The sequence below is a fragment of the Oryx dammah genome, unplaced genomic scaffold, assembly GCF_014754425.2.
Source record: "Oryx dammah isolate SB20612 unplaced genomic scaffold, SCBI_Odam_1.1 HiC_scaffold_2, whole genome shotgun sequence".
Classification (NCBI taxonomy): domain Eukaryota; kingdom Metazoa; phylum Chordata; class Mammalia; order Artiodactyla; family Bovidae; genus Oryx; species Oryx dammah.
In genome coordinates, this window is record NW_024070186.1 from 78,434,251 (window position 1) to 78,457,903 (window position 23,653).

Below are 23,653 nucleotides of genomic sequence, written 5' to 3' on the forward strand. Positions count from 1 at the left end.
GAGCTCAAACGCACGCACGCACTGTGAGGATTAAGCATCTAATATGTGGGAGATACTTCCACTTTTAACTAGGGAGCAAACCAAAATCATGCAGAGGGCATAGGGGAGGTGATCATGGCATCAGTTGCCACCTTCAAGTTCCTAGGTAGAACACCCTAGTCTCAGTGGTACACTCAGATGCTAGCAATTTTCTATCCTGTTACCTGGTGGTGGGGCCCTCTGGTGGCATAAGAGAGTATAATTTCTTTTGGACCACCTGAGCTTGCTCTCTGGTGGGCTTTCAAATGGGAGACAAATCTAGCAGATTCTGCAACTGCCTTGCACAGAGTCCTCCTTTTTACACACTGAATCATCTTGTCCTTGTTGCTGGAGGTCTGTTTATTTCCTTAGAATGCTGAATGTCAGATACAAAACCAGACATAAATCTCAAGCCTAATAATTTGGATTCTGATATTAAAATCAATGTCCCCTCCCCAGAAGCATCTGGGTCATTAATATCAACTTTAGAGGCCTACTTCTGACCCACTGGGGTGCTCTGTAAACAAAGGTTGAAGTGAATGGGTGGGTTTCAGTGAAGTTATGAGTGTCAGGGCTGGTTATGCCCTTAAGAGGCTCTAAACATTGCAAAACTAAAATATTCTCATCTTTAGAAATTGAAAAATATCTTAGGTCATAAAATAAGTATCAGGAAGTCAAGAAGATGTACTTTGATGACATGATGACAACTTTTACGAATTTTTTGAACTATCAAGAATACATTTCTTTGCTAGTTTCATGCTTTTTGTTTGCATTTATTTTTCTACTATCTCAGCACTTATTTTATCCCCCTTTGGTTCATGTAAGCCTGCTGCCAAGTTGCTTCAGTCGTGTCCGATGGCAGCCCACCAGGCTCCCCTGTCCATGGGATTCTCCAGGCAAGAACACTGGAGTGGGTTGCCATTTCCTTCTCCAATGCATGAAAGTGAAAAGTGAAAGTGAAGTCGCTCAGTCATGTCCGACTCCTAGCAACCCCATGGACTGCAGCCTACCAGGCTCCTCCGTCCATGGGATTTTCCAGGCAAGAGAAATGGAGTGGGGTGTCACTGCCTTCTCCGAGTAAATCTGCTAGCCATATAAAAAGTTTTAAGTGATAGGTGAATAAAAGTATTGGAAATATTTTCTATCTATAAGGTGTTTCATAACTTACATAGATTGATTACATGTAATTATTGACTAGATGTAAACTTTGACTGCTTACATAGCTACATCTCAAAAACCTCATGCCAACCTGGTCCACTGTAGATTTTCAGTAAGTGGGTTTTGAATGAAGAACAAGGAGGAAGGTGTCTGTCTAATTATGTCTGCAGACCAGCAGATAGAATCCCAGAAAGGTTACGTAGCTAGCAGGTGTCAGACCTGGGCTTTCAAGTCCAGGCCTTCTGACTGCTGCTTTATATTATATCTCAGCTGCTGACACCACACTTGATAATCCCTGGTGAAAATGAACTCAGTCTTGCCTGAGAAAATAGAAAATGAAATAGCTTCTTTTGGCATTTAGATAGAGCATGGTATTATAACATATAATCTGCCATGGCTGGGAGGAAGCTTATTTTACAAAGGAAGAAGCAAAAGATGCCCAGAGACAAGAGTAGGTGCTTGCACGAGATGCATGGGGGTTCACCAGTAGGAATGGCACTGAACCCTGGTCTCGGCCCAAAGATCTACACAAGAGGGACGATGGAAACCAGCCAGAGTAGGCCTGGTCCCCACCACCAGTTGTGACTGGAGACACCGATTATACTGTCCGTCCACTGCTTATTTTCCTTTGTCAGCCCATAGAGAATACTTTGGCACCTACTAACTATAAGGTCTTTCTATTTCACCTGGCTTCTAAGATCACAATTAAATGGGTCCAGCTTATAAAGAGGCAAGGGTATACACAGACTAAATCCAAAATAAGAGATAAGGTAAACCTGGAGCATAAAATACTGGTTTGAATATAATAAGGAATAATAAAGTCTGGGCTTTTACAAAAATAAGGTTCTGCCTCTGAGGAAAAAAGTATGGAGAGGGTACAAATGAAAAAGAGGCGCAAAAAGAAGACTGTAAAGACCCCGAGACTAGGACTCAGGGATGTCTGGTTGTGGAGCAGCTCTCAGCACTTCCCTTGGCTTCCTCTGTGACCCAGAGCAAACCATTTCTTACTGAACCTCAGTTTTTCCATCTGCCAACATGGCAAGTTTGGATCACATATCACATGGGCCTTTTATGGGGTTTGACCTTCTGTGACATTAAGTGTTTTCTATTTTTCATTTTTTCCCCAGGTGAAAGAACAATTTGTTGATTTACTAAGAAGCAGACTGTCACCAAAGTCAATCCTGTGCTTAGCCTGTTGAAATTTTTTTGGGCGACAACTTCCTCCAGGGACTGGCTTGTGTATATTGAGAGCATGCCATTCACCACCTCAATTTCGGTGCTGGAATGGCCCTGGAATTCTATGACGCCCACTCTTTTGAATTGGAGAAGGGCACGGTGACATTGGCATTTCTGCTTGGGGCTAGTGGTTGAATTGCCCTTTAAAACTAGTAGTTGGGTTGTGATCCAAAGATGGCTGCGGACTGGAGCCAAAAGTTTCCACAAGGATGTCATTACGAGAAGTGACTTCCATTACCAGAGGAGAGAACCAGCTCGCTCTTGAAATAATGAGGTCTCTGAATGACGAGTGCCATCTACAGCATTTGAGAGATACCCTGGAGAGGGATCTTACACAAGGAACTTAACTTTTCTCAAAACTTTCTTGTTTTTCTTTCTCATGATCCAATATCAGTGTTTTCCTGGTGTCTATGTTTTCTATAACTAGTAGGCACAAGGCGGATATCTAGGGAATGTTGGAAAAATAAATGAATCTTCATGTCTAAAATCAGTCCGTCTCCTCAAAGAACTAACAGCAAAGAAAGAGAGGAGACGTGGACATGAATGAACAAATAGAAGGTAGCCTGTGACCTGTACTATAAGAAAGAGCTCAGTGTCACAGGGACATCCGAGCTGGAGAGATTAAATGGAACACCATGCAAAAGAAGGAATTTGAGTTGAGCCTTGAAAGACAGGTATGTTTTTTATATGTAAAAATGGTAAAGAGTAGGAGAGGAGACCCAGGTTAAGAAAGGCATAGCAAAGGCAGGAAGGAGCAATTATGTAGAAGAGAGTTATGGTCAAGAATACAGGAGGTAGAAAATAAATTTTAAAACGTCAGTTGGTCATGGTCTTGAGAAGAAACTAGAATGACAGAATCTTTGGACTTGTGTCGAAAGTGGAGAGCACTGGATGTTTTTGAGAAGTAGCAGACTACTATCAGAACAGAGGGTTAGAGTCCATTCCTATAAATCTATAACGCTGCTTAGCCATTAAGTCGTGTCCAACTCTTTTGAGACCTCAAGGATTACAGCCTGTCAAGCTCCTTTGTCCATGGGATTTCCCAGGCAGAAATGCTGGAGTGAGTTGCTGTTTCCTTCTCCAGGGGATATTCCCCACCCAGGGATTACTTTCGTCTCCTGCATTGGCAGGCAAATTCTTTACTGCTGAGCCCCCAGGGTAGTACACTGTAAAAGAGCCACTGTGTTATACTTTATGTTAAAGTGCTTTTGCTCTTTGAAAGTGTAATACTCATCCTGGGTGAAGAAAATGAACTCTTTCAGGCAAGCAGAATATTCATTAATATTTATGGAAAATGACCAAATAAAACTCTGTTACCCTGGAAGATCTCATTTATCTAACCTATGCAGAAGCGTACCCTTAGAGAGCTTATTTAACCATGCCCTTCCTTGGCTAAGGTCTATTTTTAATCGATGCTCATATATATATTTTTGAGGTACTACAGATAAACATCCTGTATGGCAAACGTGATATTTCAGTTCTAAGAACACTAAAGGACTTCCCAAACAAATATAATTTTATTTTCAGCAGTGATGCAATCTAATTATCAATTGCACAGCATTTTATTGCAAGAATTACAGTAGATTTATCTATATCCAGATCCAGTTTTTCATTTCTTCTTCAAGGGCAAATGGTTTGTATAATTGCTATTCCCCACTAGGAGAAAGCAGAGCTTTAAGTCTCAAAATGTTCTAAATAATAAGATCATAATTTATACATTTTGTGGTATAAATGGGACAAAGGACAAATACTGGAATTAGATATCTGGATTCAATTTTGACTCTCAGTTATAATGGGAATACAGGAAGATTTCTTGATCTCTCTAAACATCAGTTCTTAATCTATAAAATGGGAAAATATTTGTATAGTGCATGGGATAGGAGTCAACAGAGAATAATTCTCTGCTAAACTATAGGATTTTGATCATCTGTTGTTAATTTAAATTTTATTTATTTTTTTTTGGCCACATAGCAGCATATAGGCTCTTAGTTTCCCAACTGGGGATTGAACCCATGTTCCTGCAGTGGAAGCTTGGAGTCCTAACCACTAGTGTGTGTGTGTGTGTGTGTGTGTGTGTGCTCAGTTGTGTCCACCTGTTTGTGACTCCATGACCTTTTAACTTGCCAGGCTTCTCCATTCATGAAATTTTCCGGGCAAGAATACTGGAGTGGGTTGCCATTTTCTACTCCAGGGGAATCTCCCCGACCCAGGAATAGAACCCATGTCTCTTGTGTTTCCTGCACTGGCAGGCAGATTACCACTGCACCACCTGGGAAGCATAACCACTGGATAACCAGGTAATTCCTAAAAAAAAAAAAAATTTATTGAAGTATGGTTGATTTACAATGTTGTGTAAGTTTCTGGTGTACAGCATAGTGATTCAATTAAATATTTATATAAGAGTTTGCATCTGTTAATCCCAAAATATTAGATTGTATATCCACACAGTAAAACATTATTTGTAGGATGACTGCAACAATGCTGGGTTCCTGGGTATACCTTCATCATAATCCATGGATTACAGTGAGGGTACCAACCTGGGACTGAATGGTTGGAGGCTGAGACAACCCATCTGCTGTAGGGGCCTGGCATTTGGGCAGGTTGTGGTCTGCCTTCAAGGGTCCAGGAGCCACACCAAGCTGAGGCAGAGGTTAGAGGTGGAATGGGAAGGCTAAGTAGGAAGGTGGGGTCAGTAAGAGAAAAATCCAGCAGCAGGAAGATCCTGTCTGAGGTCAGGTGGAGAGGCAGGATCCAGAGAGGCCAGGGCTGAATGGAACTGGCAGGAGGTTACCAGACTCCTAGGGCCTTGAGAAGAGGCAGGGTGTGGGGGCAAGCAAGTTGAAGAAACTGAGGCAAAAGCCCAGTGGAGTCTTGGCTGGGTTTCAGTGGTTCCTTGTATACACACTGAGTTTCCAGGTCAGGGACAGCAAGATTTAATTTCAGGATCCACTAGTTCGCAGACAGAGATGACTGGTAAATTCTGCTATGCTTGGGCACTGAGTTACCCACAGCCCGTGTGGACTCAGAGAACACTATGCAGTTCGCTAAGAGGCAGGATCAAGCCTACTTCTCAGGACTCTTGCAAAGATCCAACAATTAAATATGTGAGACAGAGCTAGTTGTGTCTCTGGGAAATATCTAGGAAAAATTTCCTGGCCTGAGTTGTAGGGAGTAGCTATGCAGGGAATTCTTTAAGTCAAAAACTCAGCAGGGAAATACAGTGAAAGGGAATGATTCATCTGACAACCCAGGGAAAATTCAAAGATTGTGTAACAGAAACATCACAACAAGCTTTTTAAAGCTTCTCAAAAAGATTTACTGGTTTCTCTAAAAAGTTTGAAGTTTAAATATATTTTCCATTCTGTTTTCCCTGAGGTGGAAGCTGCCCAGGGAAGGCAAAGTTTGGTTTTATGGCTGTTAGTCAACACTTTCAACTGCCTGCCTCACCATCACCTCAGACTACCGCTAAGAAAAACTGATACAAAAACACCTGAGTCTTGTAACTCAGAGGGAAAGAAAAAAAAAAAAAAAAGGATTAGAACATATAATCCTTTAAGGCAGGGCAAAGATCTTGGAATCCAGGCAGTTTTATTTTATTTTATTCTGAAAATATAGATGGCTCTTTATGTCAAGGCCAATGAGATGGAGAAGGATGCTATAAAAATTGATATCAAAGTAAGAGATTTGACATGCATATTACCGAGATGTATGCATATGTGTGATTTTTTAATAAAGATCTATTTGTCCTAAATAAACTATTTTTTCTAGTGAAATCTTACCTATTATTGAGTTATGTAGTTCCTTTGGACCAAATAAATATTTCTGTGTTTAGACACTTAGGACAGAAGTAGGAGGTACTTGGCCAAGGTTTCCAATTGGCTACAGGACAGTCTCCCAAATCCCAGTATAAAGGCACCAATATCACAGCAGACTGATTTACCTTTAGTGTCATCTCCTTTCCCATCTTCTTTCTAAAAAATTCCTAACGTTCACTACTTGGGTTGGGATTCCCAAAGCAGACCCAACAGCAAAAATTCAGCTTTCGAGAAGCCAGTTTTAAGGAAGAGTTCCCGGCAGCAACCAGAGGACATAGAGAAGTAGCACACAGAATGAGAGGAGGCCCAGCAGGACAGTTCATGCATTCTCCCGTTGTTGTAATACTCCCGTACGGCAGTTTATTCTCTCCCTCTCTCTCACTTGGGTGCAATTCCTTCTTGGAGGAGGGCCGAGCCCAATAAATAGGCCTCAGTAAATGCTGAGAGGGCTTCCTGTGTGGCTCAGTGGTAAACAGTCTGCCCACCAGTGCAGGAGATGTAGGGGACTCCGGCTCAATTCCTGGGTCAGGAAGATCCCCTGGAGCAGGAAATGGCAACCCACTCCAGTATTCTTGCCTGAATTCCAGGGACAGAGGAGCTTCATGGGCTATAGTCCATGGGTCACAGAAGAGTCAGACACCACTGAGCCAATGAGCACACACACACATGTGCAGATGCTGAGAACATGAATGAATAGAGCTCCAAGGCGCCTTGCAGTTGAAGTAACTCTTTCTTATGAACTCTCTGTGATGACATAATTTCCTTTGAATCATAATTAATGGTTATGCATAAGCCGTGTCCGACTCTTTGCAACCACATGGACTGTAAACTGCCAGGCTCCTCTGTCCGTGGAATTCTCCAGGCCAGTATACTGGAGTGGGTAGCTGTTTCCTTCTCCAGAGGGTCTTCCCAACCCAGAGACCAAACCAGGTCTCCTGCATTGCAGGTAGATTCTTTACCGTTTGAGTCACCAGGGAATAATGCAGATGCTAAATTTCCTGCTGGTTTATAATGTGGGATTCCTCATGACAAAGCCTACATGGGTTTTTGAACATGATGGAGGCCCAGACAAGCCTAATGGGCATGGTGGAAACAGCCTGTCAATACTGACAGATGGACAGCTTGAATATATGTGGACTAGGGCAGATTTTTAAGTTTTTATTCTTGTTCACTCCTACTCCTTTGGAGCTGCCCTGTCTGAAGCTACGAACCAATATGATGGCAGAACCTTTGGAAAGCATCAGTGCCATGTGAATATCAAAGAAGACATATAATCTCAACTGCCTGAGCCTTTTATCCCTGCTTACTCTTTACTCTTCCAATGGCTCTTGAGATTCCCCCTTCTTGCCCCACCCAGAAGGATAATTTTTGCAGTGTAAGAATTAATCACTCTAGCTTCCTCCTTGGAGCATTGCTAAGTAAACGACTTGACATCACATCTATCATGCCTTTTGTAAGCTCTCTTGGGCCCATTAGGACTGGGGAGTTGCTGGGAGCACAATACAGGCTGTGGATGAAAATAATCCTTGGAAATCAGTGAATGAATCCAAAAATGTCGCATACACAGTGGCATTTGAGGCCCTGGGCTTAGTACTGTATGTGTTGCCAGCATATGATGTATGCTTCAGCCATGAGTGCTTGCTTGTGTACCATATCTCTCTAGGTCAAAATCATTAAAGTGGAAAATATCCCCTCTAGGCTATACTGTGAAAAAGATTTTTGGATGGGAAATTATTTTGTAATCCTGCAGCAGTTTTATTTTGTCTAGACATGAGGCAATAAAAGAAGAAAATCATCAGGAATGATAATAAGATCACACACGCTATTTCTTGCAGAGACAGGATTGCTTTTCACACATTTTGTGGCCTTCTTTCTACCATCCCATCACCTTCTGTGAATCCTTCAACCCCTCTTCTGTGTGGCCCAAGGTAGTAAGTGTGAACAGCTATGGGCAGAAATTTCACTGAAATAAAACATTAAATGCAATGCCAGAAGAGATGGACCCACTGATAGAAGACAAGAGAGGGTTATTCTCCAGCCTTGCAGTTGCAAAGGGGAAGGGGAGAATGGGGAAGAGAAGGATTGGGACCTTGGGATTCGCAGGTGTGAACTGTTGTATATAGGATGGATAAACAAGATCCTATTGCATAGGACAGGGAACTATATTCAATATCTGTGATAAACCATAATGGAGTATAATATGAAAAAGAAGATATATATAGATATATATATTGGGTTAACCAAAAAGTTCCTTCAGGATTTTCTGTAAGATGAATTTTTGGCCAACCCAATGTAACTGAATCACTTTGCTATACAGCAGAAATTAATACAGCATTGTAAATCAGCTATATTTCAATAAAATAAATTAAAAGCAGAAACAACAAAAACAAAAGAGTTATTCTCATTTCTGAAGCACAGTCCATATTTCTACATGTGTATTAATGTAAGAATATATATATATGTCAGGAATTTCTCTTGACACCCAAAGTATTAATTGAAACTCATTTGGTTTGGGCTATTCATTACTAGGATGGTAAGTTCTCTACTCATAGATTGTTGACCAGAAAGGAGGCTTAGAGATTACCTAATACACCAGTAGTCATGTATGGATGTGAGAGTTGGACTATAAAGAAAGCTGAGTGCCAAAGAATTGATGCTTTTGAACTGAGCTGTTGGAGAAGACTCTTGAGAGTCCCTTGGACTGCAAGGAGATCCAACCAGTCCATCCTAAAGGAAATAAGTCCTGAATATTCATTGGAAGGACTGATGTTGAAGCTGAAGCTCCAATTCTTTGGCCATCTGATGCAAAGAACTGATTCATTGGAAAAGACCCTGATGCTGGGAAAGATTGAAGGCGGGAGGAGAAGGGGACAACAGAGGATGAGATGGCTGGATAGCATCACCGACTCAATGGACATGAGTTTGAGTAAACTCCAGGAGTTGGTGATGGATAGGGAGGCCTGGCGTACCGCAGTCCATGGGGTCACAAAGAGTCGGACATGACTGAGAGACTGAACTGAACTGAACTGAATACATCCTCACCTTGTTGCTCAGTTGGACATAACTCTTTGTGAGCCCATGGACTATAGTCCTCCAGGCTCCTCTGTCCATGGATTTCTCAAATAAGAATACTGGAGTGGGTTGCCATTTCCTTCTCCAGGAATCTTCCCAACCCAGGGATTGAACCTGTGTCTCTTACATCCTTTGCATTGGAAGGCAGGCTCTTTACCACGAGTACCACCCTCATCTATATAATTCATATTAGAATGAGGCATCAGAGATGAGAAGTGATTTAAATATTTTCTAGAGCCGAGGTTTTAACCTAGAAGCTTGGGATCTTTCCATCACCCCATGTTTTGCTCTCTTGAAGCCAGCTCTGACCAGTTTAATAATGGACTCCTTCTGTGTGTTCAAGGAATATAATTGTGGGACACAAAAAGTCTCCACAGTGTAGTTTGGCCTCAGGTGACAGTGTAACAGTCAGGTAGAATGTGAAGAATTTAGATAGCTATTAAAGCATAGTAACAAACACCCAACCTAACTGACTCACTTATTCTATATGCATACATATCTGTACATGGACCACTCTGTGGGGCTTATGAAGTGTCATACTGAATCAATGAATTTAGAAGGGTCAAGGTACTATTAGGATTGATGTAGTCTCCACAAACAAGGATCCTCAACAAAGAGGCACACATCATGAAACTGTTCTAATAAAACTAATCCTTAGTGCTGTTTTCTCTTTTTTTAAGCTGATGCGTCCTTACTACTACTACTACTAAGTTACTTCAGTCATGTCCGTCTCTTGTGCGACCTCATAGATGTAGCCTACCAGGCTCCCCCGTCCCTGGGATTCTCCAGGCAAGAACACTGGAGTGGGTTGCCATTTCCTTCTCCAATGCATGAAAGTGAAAAGTGAAAGTGAAGTCACTCAGTCGTGTCCAACCCTCAGCGACCTCATGGACTACAGCCTTCCAGGCTCCTCCGTCCATGGGATTTTCCAGGCAAGAGTACTGGAGTGGGGTGCCATTGCCTTCTCCTGATGCTTCCTTAGGAAAGCAATAGATGGCCTGTAAAGCTGATTTATCCAGAATGTGGCTAACTTACAACAGCTATATTTAAAACACACATTCAGTTTTTATCCCTTAGGTTGGGGAAGAGGTGGGTGATTTATGCTTTTGCTGCTCAGGCTGATTTGGTGAAATGGACCTGAAAATAGATTAACTAGAAGACATACTTAGAGGCTTTGAAAAAGACTCAGATGTGCAGAGACCAGTTCATGAGTAAGATGTAGCAAACAGACTCAGGAAGTCTTGTGTAGACAATTCTCCTTCTGTGAGCATATCTAGTTTTGCCCCTCTGAGCACTGGCACTGAAACTCCAAGATCATTAGGATGTCCCAGAATAGATATGCACCAGTTGTGGCTTCATCACTTGCTAACCCTGTGACCTCAGAAGGTTATTTAACCACTTCAAGCTTCAATTTCCTAATATTTAAAATGTGGATAATGATATTTTCTAACTCACAGGACTATTGCATTACACGACATAGTTCCAAGTGTCCAGCATATAAGGAGATCTTAATGATAGAAATTAGAATAAAGACTACTATGCACAGTTCTAAGCACTTCACATGTATAAACTCAAGTAAATATAGAAATTCTGTGACAGAGATAGTATTATTGTTTCAGTTTTGTTGTTGTTGTTGTTCAGTCTCAAAGTATGTCCCGACTCTTTGAGACCCCGTGGACTTCAGCATGCCAGGCTCCTCTGTCCTCCACCATCTCCCAGAGTTTTCTCAAATTCCTATCCATTGAGTCAGTGATGCTATCTAACCATCTCATTTTCTGCCACTCCCTTCTTCTTTTGCCTTCAGTCTTTCCCAGCATGTCTTTTCCAGTGAGTCAGATCTTTGTATCAGGTAGCCAAAGTATTGGCGCTGCAGCCTCAGCAGCAGTCCTCCTAATGAATATTCAGGGTTAATTTCCTTCAGGATTGGCTGGTTTCAATTTTACAAATGAGGAAATTGAGGCTTAGAAAGGTTTCATAATCTCGCTAATGGCATGTAGTCTAGTTGTGTAGCTGGGATTCAACCTTGACAGTCTGGCTCCAGAGGCTTTTACACATTACCTATTATTGTCATTGTATCCTTAGATCAATCCATAAGGACAAATTAGGACATCATGTAAATTTCATGAGAAGTAACTTATAATTTAACAAATCTGCAGGGAGGAAGGGGAATTTCCCCAGCTTCAGGAAGGAGAGGATCAGAGAAGTTAGTAGGGTAAGCAATGGGTTCTAGGGCTGGGTGGACGAAAGGTTCCGGGTACAGCATCTTTGTGGAATATGTGGAGTCTGAGTTGCCAGGATCGGAAGTCAGATTTATAAAATGCAGGAGGTAAGGTTAGAGGAGTACCAAGTCATGAAGGTCTTGTGATAGGAAATCATGGTAAGGAGCCAACTTATCCTACCTTTGAGGAAGAGTCAAGGAGTGGAGAGCATCGGAGAGAAGGAGTGGCTGGATCTTAGTTACTTCATTTGAATCACTACAGCCAGTTGTGGCTGAGGTTTTCCTGTGAACTTCCTAGTTATCTAAGCCAATGCCTTTCCTTTGTATACATGTGCTAAGTTGAGTCGAATTTCTATCACTTGGAATGTAAAGAATCTTGACAAGATCAATTAGTTAGACTATATTATAGAAGAAATTGTAGTGGCAGAATTTAGGGGTATAGACAAGACTACAAATAAGAGAACTAATTAGTGAGTGTAAGGGACTGATGGGGCCCTGTAAAATTCGCTTAAGGAATTATCTCTCCTCCATCATGCATCATCTTAGAAAGGCTGTTAATCAAAGAGCTCTGCCTTCTTTGGATCAAGGATTAAGTTTATGACAAATATAGGTGAAGGGTCTCCTTTTTCTGGTAGTTTGAGTCTTATAGTATAACCCCCAAAAGGAAAAAAAAAAGTGTTTCCTCTTCATTTATTTCAGTGGTGAGACTGATGAAGTTCTCAGGATGTTTGTCTTACTGAGACTTCTGGGCTTGCCTATTTATGGCGTATCAAACCTGATTCTTCCACATGTTCCCCTCTTTTTTTCAATTCTGTGAATGATCCATCTTCTTACAATAAAATCCTTTAAAAATTTTAGTTAGCCCATTCATTTTGCTTATGTCATGGTCCTAAGGGATATAGAAATTAATTCAAAAAGTGAGATGTTGCAAGTGGCTGAACAACAACAGCAAAAAAAAAGTAGATGTGGCTGAGTTGGATGAAAGGCAGAGAAAGTTCGTTTGCTCTTCTGGGAAGTACACAATACTTTTCATGATGTTACAGTCTGCTGGCTAACGTGGCCTCTGTGAAAGCTCTATAATAAAGAGACCAGCTAAGATTAAAGCTGGTTTATTGGTGAAAAGAGAATGACACCTGGAGAAGATGACATACATTGTATTCCTCATCGCTAAGCACATGTAAACCCTCTTACATTATTTAGTAAGAGGCAACCAAAAGGAGAGCTCTAAAAGGTAGTAAGAAAAACCGACCTCACTTAGAAACCCAGGACTGGAGGGAAAAACACAGTGAAAAGATTCCTTACATAGTCCTCCTTCCACTGAAACAGAAAAAGGAGTCCCAGGATTTCCTGACCTCCAACCTTAGCAGCAGAAGGCAGCCCAGAGGTAGGCTCCTTCCTCCCTAGATTAAATGGTAGTCTCTCTGACAACATCAGGTGTGTTGGATATCACCAGCAAGAGGGACTGATCTGGAGCAACTGAGGGAAGTGGGCTTGCTAGCCGGACTTGAGAATTTCCTCCCTTGCCCAGGGACATCAGGGTGGGTGGGAGGAAGCAGGAAGAAGAATTCAGCCTAAAGAAGAGGACTTGCCTGGGAAGCCTTTAAGAATAAGAATCTGAGACTCGCATTTCCTGCCCAGCAATACTGGGGACCTGAGGAGCACGAATTAGGGGGTCCTACCACAACAAGTGCGTGGACAGGAGACCATTTTGGTGTCCACAGGCCTGAAACTCCCTTCTGTCACCAAGAGGCACTCAGTGGCCCAGACTGGTGAAATCTACCACCTCAGCTAGCACTAGCAGGGACCAACCCCAATAATGTCACATAAACTGAAGAGATAAAAATAACATTGAAAGTACTATGCAAATTGCATTATCACAAAATAATAATTTTGTGCTAGAACCACAGCACAAAAAAGTAGGCCAGGACCTGTCTGCATGCTTAATCTAAAAAGTGATCTGCAAAGATCACTTAATCTACAAAGTGATAATCTAAAAAGGTTGCAATAGGACCTAGATTCCCCTAACATAATAAAAACAATGTCTAGAGTACAATAGAAAATTACTCATCATACTTACAATTTAGAAAATCACAACTTGTTTGAAAAAGACAATCAACTCACACCAACTGGGAGATGAATATGATGTTGATGTTGAAATTATCTGCCAAAGATTTGAAAGCAGCCACACAAAAGTAACACAACATCAATTACACATTCTCTTGAAGCAAATGAAAAACTAGAAAACTTCTGCAAAGAAATGGAATTTACAAAAAAGAGCTAAGTGGAATTTAAAGAACTGAAAGATAAAATGTCAGACACACACAAAAACAACTTATTGGATGAACCGAATAGAAGCAGGGAAGTGATGGAGAACAGAATCAGAGAACCTGAAGACAGATCAATAGAATTCACCCCGTCTGAACAAGAGAAATCAGTATTTCTGATTTCTTTTTGAAAATAAGAAAACAAAATGGAGCCTCAGGGATTTGTATATGACAATAACAAAAATATCATCAGTCATAACATCAGAGTTTCAGAAAAGAGGAAAAGAGCATGAGCATGAAAGAGTATTCAAAGACACTGCATCTTAAAAGTCTCCAAATCTGGCAAAAACAGAAACTTAAAACATATTCAAGAAGCTGAGCAAATCACAGGCAGGATAAATTCTCCCAAATCCACACCAGACACTTCACAATTAAACAACTGAAAGCTAAAAACAAAATCTCTAGTTTTCAAAAAAGTAGTCAGAGAGAAGTGAGGCATTTCTTATTGAGGAACACTGATGTGAATGGCCATAGGTTTCTCATATGAAGCCATAGAGGCCCTTTTCAAGTGTTAAAAGAAAGCATGGTCAACAGCATACTTTTTATCAGGTGAAACTATCCTTTAAAAAAATAGAAATTAAGACATTCTCTGATGAAGAAAATTTAGGAAAATCTGACATTAGTAGACCTACTCTTAAAGATCAATAAAGAAATTTCTTCAATCAGAAAGGAAGCCAGAAAAAAAGAAAATTCTTGAGAGTATTAGGGAGGAAAGAAATAACAAAAAGGGCAAAAATATGAGTGCATACAATAGACTATCCCTCTCTTCATTAAAGTTGGCTTAAAGCTCAACATTCAGAAAATGAAGATCATGGCATCTGGTCCCATCACTTCACGGGAAATAGATGGGGAAACAGTGGAAACAGTGTCAGACTTTATTTTTTGGGGCTCCAAAATCACTGCAGATGGTGACTGCAGCCATGAAATTAAAAGACGCTTACTCCTTGGAAGAAAAGTCACGACCATCCTAGATAGTATATTCAAAAGCAGAGACATTACTTTGCCAACAAAGGTCCGTCTAGTCAAGGCTATGGTTTTTCCTGTGGTCATGTATGGATGTGAGAGTTGGACTCTGAAGAAAGCTGAGTGCTGAAGAACTGATGCTTTTGAATTGTGGTGTTGGAGAAGACCCTTGAGAGTCCCTTGGACTGCAAGGAGATCCAACCAGTCCATTCTGAAGGAGATCAGTCCTGGGTGTTCTTTGGAAGGAATGATGCTAAAGCTGAAACTCCAGTACTTTGGCCACCTCATGGGAAGAGTTGACTCATTGGAAAAGACTCTGATGCTGGGAGTGATTGGGGGCAGGAGGAGAAGGGGACAACCGAGGATGAGATGGCTGGATGGCATCATGGACTCGATGGACGTGAGTCTGAGTGAACTCCAGGAGTTGGTGATGGACAGGGAGGCCTGGCGTGCTGGGATTCATGGGGTCGCAAAGAGTCGGACATGACTGAGCGACTGAACTGAACTGAAAGGATAATAGAATGAAAATTCTAACATCGTCTAAAACTCAGGGTGATAATATTTAAAAGTGAGGAAGATAAAGGAATTTAAATGGAAGAAAGGTTGCCACACCTCACACACACAAACACCACATACCACAAAAATAATCACTAGTAATACTGGAGGATTTGGAATAAGATTCACACATTATATCACAGCCCATATTCTGATTATATTATACTATAATTTTGCAAAATGTTACTAATGGGGAAAATGGGAAAAGTATCTTGGGGGATATCTCTGTGTTTTCTCTTATGATCATCTGTGAATCAATAATAATCTCAATAAAAATTTAAATTATATAAACATATAGTAAAAAAAAAAGAGGAAGGAGAATGAAAAGACAGTTTAGCTCTAAAAACTAGTTCTATCTGTAGCTTAAAATTTAAGATATCCTAGTACTTAGGGACCCCAGAGTTTTAGTGTTGAGAAAAATAACAGATTTTCTTATCTACAGTTAATAAGAGCCAAGCCAGTGACTCAAGAAATATGGCAGGAAATTAAATTAGGGCTTGAAGAAGTTTGATTCCCTGGGTGGCCACTGTTTTGAATTGGGAACTCAGTGAAGGCTCCCAGATCAGCTAACCAAAAGCAAGAACTCCAGGTCAGGGAATCTTAGGCATTCTTACTTAGAAGCACTATGCTAAGAATTAGTCACCACTATGTGTGGTTCCCTACTTCTCCCCATCCCAAATGGGAATTTAAAGCTAACTCTGCACAATTCAGTTAAATGAATCAGTAAATTTCTTTTTTCACTTAAATGATTTTCAGTTTGATTTAATGTCATTTGCAATTATTAGATCCTTAATATTTATATTGTTTATTGACCATATACTCAGCAGAGTATAAGTTTTCTTGTACACGTAGAAATACAGCAATGCAGTGGTGTCTACATACCTGCACAGAAGCATGAAACTACGCCCAGAAACACCAGTCTGTATCTGTACACACACAGCCCGACATGGGCACACAGTGCTTGAAAGAGGCAATCACACAGGTACAGAAAGTTTCATTCACAGTGGCATACATGTCCACATGCAGAGATTTCCCTACAAGAAAAACTATTATGAATCTTTTTCTGCATTATGCTTTAGCACTCCATTAGCCTAAGAGTATTCAAAGGCAGAGATGATGCAGTTATTGCAATAAATTAATAAATAGAGCCATACTTTATTTTTTTATTTTTAGTTTCAGAAGATGATGTGGGATTTTTAGCATAATGAAGGTTTCTAAGGTTCAAAATCTGTTAACTATGTTGTGTACTCAATTTAATCCAGCTTTAGTTCCCACACATAATCAGTTTCTGGATCTTTACGAATTAGTCTTTATGGAACTGAGTTCAGGCAGGCCACAGACTCTTAAAGCCTGGTATTATCACTCTCCTCCCTAGCAAGTACATGAAGAAAGAAGGAGATCCAACCAGTCCATCCTAAAGGAGATCAGTCCTGGGTGCTCATTGGAAGGACTGATGCTGAAGCTGAAACTCCAATACTTTGGCCACCTCATGCGAAGAGCTGACTCATTGGAAAAGACCCTGAGGCTGGGAGAGATTGGGGGCAGGGGAAGAAGGGGATGACAGAGGATGAGATGGCTGGATGGCATCACTGACTCGATGGACATGAGTTTGGGTAAACTCCGGGAGTTGGTGATGGACAGGGAGGCCTGGCGTGCTGCGATTCATGGGGTCGCAAAGAGTTGGACACAACTGAGTGACTGAACTGAACTGATGATTCTTATATTCAATTGGTTAAAATCCACAACAGTCCCTATTAATTTTAATAGGGACTCAAATAGTTCTAGATTTTAAAGTGGGAGTACTTTCAAGTAGACTTTTGTGTATTGGTATACACCTCCCAGCTCAGCTGGTAAAGAATCCACTTGCAATTCAGAAGACTCCAGTTCAATTCCTGAGTCAGGAGGATCCCCCAGACAAGGAATAGGCTAACCACTTCAGTATTCTTGGGCACCCCTGATGGCTCAGATGGTATAGAATCCTCTGGCAAAGCAGGAGACCTGGGTTCGATCCCTGGGTTTGGAAGATCTCGCAGAGAAGGGAACAACTACCCATTTCAGTCTCCTGGCCTGGAGAATTCCATGGACAGAAGAGCCTGGCAGGTTTACAGTCCATGAGGCCAGAAAGAGTCGGACACGACTGAACGACTTTCACTTTCATAAACCTCCGTATATGTGTAATGGTCTTTGAATCACCTTTAGTTTGCCCTTTTCTCAAAAAGTCCTAGATTGTTGATTATATGTCACTTACTTTTAAGATATGTGTATTATCTGTCACTACGCCTATGAAGGCTTCCCAGGCAGTGCCAGTGGCAAAGAACCTGTCTGCCCCTGCAGGAGAGGTAAGAGATGTGGACTCGGTTCCTGGGTCTGGAAGATCCCCTGGAGGAGGGATGGCAACCCACTCCAGTATTCTTGCCTGGAGTATCCCATGGACAGAGAAGCCTGACAGGGTACAGTCCATAAGGTCGCAAAGAGTCAGACACAACTGAAGGGACTTAGCGTGCATGCAGGACTGTTCTTTACAAAAAACCTTTCCTAACAAAACAGAATGGGTCATCACCATGAGCAGCTGGTTAGTAAATCATTTAATGATTCCACATGGAACTTTTCTGTTGAGCCCTGGTCTTAATGGTCTCTTCTTTCTGGCTTTCAAATGCGCATATTATTAGTGAAAGTGGTAAAGTAACGTACCTAAGCAAAACATGCCCACTAATTTCCAAGTAGATACTATAAGGGCCACCTAGGCCATCACTGTTTATTCTGGAATCAATATATGAATACTTAAGCTATCATATTAAATATTGTGGCATTGAATCAGACTAGAAAAAAAGTTAAAATTTTAAAATTTAGAAAAATGGGCAAACACTTCACAAAAGAATGTATATTATTAGCTAATAATCACATACTTACTACAAATTAAAACCACAAAGAGATAAGCTACAAGTGGCAAAAATCAAGAAGACTAACAATAATAAATGTCAGTGATGATGTGGAGCAACTGGAAATCTCCTACATTGCTAATGGGAATGTAAAATGGTACATGGCTATGGAGACACATTCTGTAATTTCTTTTGAAATTAAATGCAGATGTACCTCATGACTGAGCAATTCCATTTGTACATAGTTACTCAACATGTATGAAATAAATGTCCACAAAAAACTTAAAAAGCAACAATGTTTCTAGTAAACCAATTAATAAAAGCTAAAATCTGGGAACAATGCGAATGTCCACGTCAGGATAATAAGAAAACAAATTGTGGTATACTTGTTCAATGGAATGCTACTTAGCAATAAAAAGTAATGAAATATTCTGAAAGGTAACAACATGGGTGGATATAAAGCTATCTGATTCTATGCAAAGTCTCAGTTCAGTTCAGTTCAGTCACTCAGTCGTGTCCGACTCTTTGCAATCCCATGAGTCGCAGCACGCCAGGCCTCCCTGTCCATCACCAACTCCCGGAGTTCACTCAGACTCACATCCATCGAGTCAGTGATGCCATCCAGCCATCTCATCCTCTGTCGTCCCCTTCTCCTCCTGCCCCTAATCCCTCCCAGCATGAGTCTTTTCCAATGAGTCAGCTCTTCGCATGAGGTGGCCAAAGTATTGGAGTTTCAGCTTTAGCATCAGTGCTTCCAATGAACACCCAGGACTGATCTCCTTTAGAATGGACTGGTTGAATCTCCTTGCAGTCCAAGGGACTCTCAAGAGTCTTCAACATCACAGTTCAAAAGCATCAATTCTTCAGCACTCAGCTTTCTTCACAGTCCAACTCTCACATCCATACATGACCACTGGAAAAACCATAGCCTTAATTAGACGGACCTGTGTTGACAAAGTAATGTCTCTGCTTTTGAATACGCTATCTAGGCTGGTCATAACTTTCCTTCCAAAGAGTAAGCGTCTTTTAATTTCATGGCTGCAATCACCATCTGCAGTGATTTCGGAGCCCCCCAAAATAAAGTCTGACACTGTTTCCACTGTTTCCCCATCTATTTCCCATGAAGTGATGGGACCAGATGCCATGATCTTTGTTTTCTGAATGTTGAGCTTTAGGCCACCTTTTTCACTCTCCTCTTTCACTTTCATCAAGAGGCTTCTTAGTTCCTCTTCACTTTCTGCCATAAGGGTGATATGGTGAAACTAATCTACGGTGCTAGAAGTCAGAAAGTTGTTCCTCCTTGGAAAGAATTGACTGGAAAAGGATACAAGGAACTTTCTGGGATGGCAAAATATTCAATACTTTATTTGGGAGAGTGACTATACAGGTGCATAAAATTGTCAAAATTAATTGGACAGAATGGACCAAACATTTAAGATTTCTGCTTTATATTGTATGTTAATTATACTTCAATTTAAAAGTGGCTATAGAGAAATATAAGTTCCAGTCAAGTCTGTCTGTTGGTAAGAAATATTCACACCTTAAAGTTTTCAAGCACTTAGTATGAGTTAGTTGAAATGCAAAGTGTCTCATACTTAACTAGATGTTTTCTTGGACTTTGTTTTAGTTGGAGAACTGAGAAATTGCACTGTCAGCTTTGCATTTGAACAGAACCAAACATATAGTAGGTTCAAATTTAATGCAATATTCCTTAAGCAAAGCCAATACGGACTCTCAACAAAGTTGACCACAGAAGCTTTCTCCAGCTAATCTACTCCAAAGACCGCTGTTGGTCTCATTACATTTCTCTTGAAACCTTTCTCCTTAAAAATGTGTTTCTATAATCAGAATGTCCTACAGATGCATTCTTAATTTCCCACATACCTCTTACTGAATAAGGGAAGAAGAAAAATGAGATTAGCCATGAAACTCTTTTCTCCAGCTAGATTGTAGTCTAAGCTCCTTTGTTTTACTAAGTCTATAAATCCTTACTGTCGTTTAGTCGCTAAGTCATGTTCAACTCTTTAGTGACTCCATGGACTGTTGCCCACCAGGTTCCTCTGTCCGAGGGATTTTCCAGGCAAGTACTTTCCAACACTGGAGTGGGTTGCCATTTTCTTCTTCAGGTGATATTCCTGACCCAAGGATTGAACCTGAGTCTCCTGCATTGGCAGGAGGATTCTTTATCACTGAGCCACCAGGGAAGCCCATTATTGCTATATAAATTCGTGGTTGTATTAAGGACAATGATCTGGTAATGACAGATATATTCTGTGGTATTGTGTAGTTAGTAATTCATGACTCTGAATTTAGTCGTACTTGAGTTTAAATACCTTGGCTCCAGCACACACTAGCTGTGTCATTTAAACAAGGTTTCAATTTCTCTAAGTCTATGCTTTTATTTTTTTCCTGTAATATAATATGTGATATATGATAATAACGTTTGTAAAAATGTTTGTTGTGATAATTTAAGTAAAGCAGTAGTGTATGTTCAGTACATATTAGGTAGCCATGATTATCATTATCATGCTATATGTTATTGTTTGTTTACTTGTTTGTGTCTCATACTAGACTGTAAATGTCTCAAGGGCAAAGAATATGATTTATGCTTTTTCTAAAAAGCACCCAGCATAGTTTAAAAATAAATGTTGAATAAATATTTTTTTCAATTTAAGAATCTCTTTTCATTATTAATTCAATAGCAATGCATCCTAATAATAATTTTTGAAAGGATTACTTGGAGTTTGATTTTAAAAGCTTTTTGATTTTCTTGGTTTTGGTTGACTTTCTATACTTCCCATCCCTCAGTAATAGCATATGCAATTTCTATAGTGAGAAAAGAAACCAGTTGATATTTAATGACCTTCTGGACATAAACTTCATCCTCTAAGCACATATTTAAAACCTCATCTCTTAGGACAAAAAGTTTAAATATGGACAATGATCATTTTCTATTGCATTCACCCTGCCTTTATCCAAGTACTACCTTACGGTGGTGCTTAACTTGTTCGTGGATACCATTCCCTACTTCCAAGAGTAAAATGCTTTTTACCCAACAGTCTTTTGTGCCCTCCCTTCAATCTCCAAGACCTGATGTGGGTGAAGGCACATTACATATATATATATATATTAGACATCTGTTGAATGAGTGAATAATCATATTGCACAATTCCAGCCCCTGTATAGCAAAGGGCTACATTATATGGTAACAAACAAAGACTGTTAGAACAAGAAAGGATATTTCATATTATCTAGTTCAACTTTGCTTAAGTCTGGAGATGGAAAGAGAAATGCTAAATATTTAAAAAGGGGGAATTTCAGTGTAGGGAATTAGTCATACCTGTGATAGAAGAGCTGAGAAACCAAACAGGGACTGTGAGGCAACCCAGAGAACAAGAACCACCTTTCACGTGATAAGACCAAAGAAGGAAGTTGCTGTTTCCAGACTTAAGAAGCTGGGATTGTCCATATTAGCTGTAGCCAAGGAGGGGATGTAATCATTGTTGGAGACATCACAGGAAGCATAAGAGAAGGAAAAGAAAAACGCTGCTTGTCTTCCTCTTCCCCTTTACTCTTTTTCTATGGGTCCTGGGTGCCAAAACTACCTAAAATCTGGAGGGCAGAGGAGTCTAGCTCCTTAGTAATGATACAGAGAGCACAAGGGAAGGGAGAGGATGGATCTAGGAGCAAACTGGTGACTGACCAGGAAAGGTTCCCAAAGAAAGAGGAACGTGGGTTAAGTCTTGAAGGATACATTGACTTTCAAGACTTTAAGGGTCAAGAATGAGGCACTTCCAGAAAATCAGAGCTATGTGTGCAAAACCAAAGAGGTGTGAGGCACAATTATGGTGGACTAGGAAAGCCACTCTGGATAGATCAGAAAGTGCATGTAGAGTAGTATTTGGATTAAACCAGTCAACAGGGTTAGATCATGATATGGTATGCTTTCAAAGTCGGGCAGGGAGCTTCAGAATTATTTAAGAGAGGAAAAATCATTAAAGATATTTGAGCAGAAGAGTAACATGCTGAAAATGGTGTCGAAGGAAGAATTTCTGGCAGGGGTAAGAGACCAGAGACCGAGGAGCCACAAAGCAAGCCATTGCAAAATTCACACACAGACCAGCAAGCTTTCACAAGGTAATGGCAGCAGGCACAGAGAGAAGTAAACAGACTGCAGAGTCTGGCAAACTTCAAATCATAAGAAGTGAAGATGAAGAGTAAGTTAGAACTGATGCCAGTTTTTCAGGCCGACTAACTGGAAAAATAACTGTAACTGAGATGAGCTGGTGAGAGAAGGTGATGAGTACACTTTGGATGAGCTGTATTTGAGATAATGGCAAGAAATAAATAGACAAATCTAGGAAAACAACTACTGGTACATGGTTGAGAGAAGAGAAGTGGCAATGTGGTTTTGTTGTTGTTCAGTTGCTCAGTTGTGTCCGACTCTTTGGAGGTCACCAACTAGCTAGGAGAATGAGTAAATAAGGGCTGGAAGGAGAATGCATGGGAGATGGATTATTGTGAGAGAAAACAACTAGCCTTGGCTAATGTCATTGAAGAAAGAAAAAAAGAAGGAGTGAGTAAAGATAACAGAAGTACGAAGACAGCTAGAATTTAAGAAGGGAAGTGAAAAGACAAGTCAAGGCAGGTTGAGGAGTCATTGTACAGGTACGAGAAATATAGTTCAATTGGTAAGGTATCCTCACATAATGAGCAATCCAAAATTCATGATTGAATGAAATAATAGAAGAAAAAAAAAGACGGTGTGGTTGTAAAATCTTAAATGCTACAGAAAATTTCATGAAAATACAGACTAAGAAGACATCACTGGATTTACTCTGTATGTCTGTATCCTTTAGTAACAAAGAAAGTGAACAGAGTGAAAGTGAAGTCACTCAGTCGTGTCCGACTCTTTGTGACCCCATCGTCTGTAGCCTGCCAGGCTCCTCTGTCCATGGGATTTTCCAGGCAAGATTTTCCAGGGGATATTCCTGACCCAGGGATTGAACCCGGATCTCCCGCATTTTAGGCAGACGCTTTACAGTCTGAGCCACCAGGGAAGTTTTAGTAACAAAGATTACCTCTCTATTCTCAAGTTTTGTTAAAATGTAGTGATGTAATAATATTTTTTCCATGAAAAAAACTACCATATACATATATACACACACAATATAACTCTCTTCTCTTCCACTATTTCTTTCCTTGTGAAAACTGTATGTTGAAATTTAGAGTGTCCTAGAACATTAACAGTGTTATGCGTTTTAGGTTTTCTTGGTTGTAATTCCATGTTGATGAAACTTCTTTTTTGTAGCATTATTTATCTGTCTGTAGAGATTGGAATTTTCCTGGGAGTCATCTAGGTTAAATTAATTTCTGTTTTGAGATCAAAAGAGATTTAGGAGGGGATTAAACTCA